Source organism: Theropithecus gelada, chromosome 10 (genome assembly GCF_003255815.1).
Source record: "Theropithecus gelada isolate Dixy chromosome 10, Tgel_1.0, whole genome shotgun sequence".
NCBI classification, from domain to species: Eukaryota; Metazoa; Chordata; class Mammalia; order Primates; family Cercopithecidae; genus Theropithecus; species Theropithecus gelada.
In genome coordinates, this window is record NC_037678.1 from 23,894,264 (window position 1) to 23,896,687 (window position 2,424).

The window sequence follows — 2,424 nt, forward strand, 5'->3', positions numbered from 1 at the left end:
AACAAACCAGATGCACAGTGACAGAGCTATGGCTGGTACTGAAAACAGAGAAGGACGTGTAGCCCCACCCCAATCTCAATCCCAGATACCTAAACTTCTAGGAACTAGCTTTTGGTTCCCTTTCCACCATCCCTCTACCCCAGCACCTGGGAGAGGGCCGGGGGCGGGGCAGGCGCACAATCTGACCCCACCATGGAGGGTGTGTTTTTATATCTTACCACCAGGTGTCAGTGCGGGGCAGGTCTCAGCAGGCGGTTTCTAGGATGGACTGAGGTTTCTTAGGAACCTCAGTGAGTGAGGGCTAGAGCCTGAGGTTGAACCTCAACAAAGAAATTGATCTCCCGGTTGGAGGAAGATGGCTGCCGCCCGGGGATTCTCCCTAACAGCCGCGACACAAAGAGCGCTCACTCCCTGGCCGAGGGGCAGGCTCCTCGCGGCCTCCCTGGGACTCCGGGCGCGTCCTCCAGCCCCGAGGCTGGGGAAGGGCAGATCAGCCTCAGGACAGCTGCGTCCAGAGGCTTCTGGAAATCACCAAAGGGTCAGAATTCCTCAGGCTGCAGGTGGAGGGAGGTGGATGCGCCAGATTCCAATGCAGATGTTCACTGGATACAGTTATCAACCCCGATGACAGGGTATTTGAACAGGGTGGGGCAAGAGTGGTGGTTGACTCTGATAGCTTAGCCGTCGTGAAAGGGGTCCAGGTGGACTTCAGTCAAGAACTGATCCGAAGCTCATTTCAAGTGTTGAACAATTCTCAAGCACAGCAAGGCTGCTCCTGTGGGTCATCCTTCTCTGTCTAACTTTGATGCGATGACAGGTGACTCTGACTCTGAGATTGTCACCAGTTGTACCAATTTGAGGAACCTGGAGTTAGTAGAATTCTAGAAGTTTCCTTCTAATCATGTCCCTCTCAATTTTATTTCCCACCATCCAAGAGTATTGTGTTATGCCACTATTATTTTCAGAACGTGAAGATTTTACTCTTGGCTTAATTTTTCCCTCCAACTCCCCTCAGTGCTAAGGCTGAGCCTCCAGATGCTCTTACCTCAGATTTAATCACTGGTTGAAACTCCATATACTCTGTAGAGCCTCCGTGGCTCTAAAATTTGGAATTAACTTCTCTGGCCTTAAGAGCTGCTTGTACATATGTGGATAGCTATGTATAAAAGCTTCATTTAAAAAAAGAAAGAAAAGAAATTGATCTCCTGCTCTGCCAGAATGAAGAGCCCTGGACAGAGAATCAGGAGCCCAGAATTCAAATCCCAGCTCCACTTCCAGGGCTCTGTGCAAACCAGAGCACATCAACTTGCCTTTTTCAGTGTTGGTCTTTTCATCTGAGGAAGGGGGAAATTTATGGAGGGAGTGGGACACTGAGACACAGCGATGGAGGACGATCATGGCCAATGAAGCCTGGGACAGGTAGAAGTGGAGACAGAAAGAATTTCCAAACTAGAGGGGAGAAAAAAAAAAAAGTAGGGGTAAAGGGCCCACTTCCAAGAAATAAAATCCCACCAAGGTCCCTGTTTAGGGACGGGGAGAGAAAGCGGTAAGTTCTGTTTTGTGTCTACTGGTTGCTTTGAGGGAGTAAACTAGTCAGGACTTGATTGCAAGTGGAAATGACGGAAACTCATCTTAAAATGTCTTAGTAGGGGCCGGGCGCCGTGGCTCACACCTGTAATCCCAGCACTTTGGGAGGCCGAGGCAGGCGGATCACGAGGTCAGGAGATCGAGACCAGCCTGGCTAACACAGTGAAACTCCATCTCTACTAAAAAATACAAAAAAATTAGCTGGGCGCAGTGGCAGGCGCCTGTAGTCCCAACTACTCAGGGGGCTGAGGCAGGAGCATGGCGTGAACCCGGGAGGCAGAGTTTACAGTGAGCCGAGATCACACCACCGCACTCCAGCCTAGGCGACAGAGCGAGACTCAATCTCAAAAAAAAAAAAAAAAAAAAATAGAGTAGAACAAAAAAAAAAAAAAAAAAAAAAAAAAAAAAACAGGAGAGGGTGTTCTTTGGTTCCTGTGATAAAAAGCAAATGGGAGCAGGGTATGGTGGCTCATGCCTATAATCCCAACACTTTGGGAGGGTGAGGCGGGCAGATCACCTGAGGTCACGAGTTCAAGACCAGCCTGGGCAACATGGTGAAACCCCATCTCTACTAAAAGTACAAAAATTAGCCAGACGTGATGGTGCACACTTGTAATCCTGGCTACTCGGGAGGCTGAAGCAGGAGAATTGCTTGAACCCAGCAGGCAGAGGTTGCAGTGAGCCGAGATGACACCATTGCACTCCAGCCTGGGTGATAGAGTGAGACTCTGTGGGAAAAAAAAAAAAAAAAAATAGCGACTAGGGTGTCTGCATAACAAGATGCTTGAGCTCATTCTCACCATCTCCAGCCTCGGCTTTCTCCTGCACCAGTTTTGT

General features: G+C 49.3%; 1 pseudogene; it reads left to right on the forward strand.

Annotated features, from left to right (window-relative positions):
• The first annotated feature begins 355 nt into the window (after positions 1 to 355).
• Positions 356 to 800, forward strand: LOC112633255 (annotated as a pseudogene).
• The last annotated feature ends 1,624 nt before the right edge of the window (positions 801 to 2,424 follow it).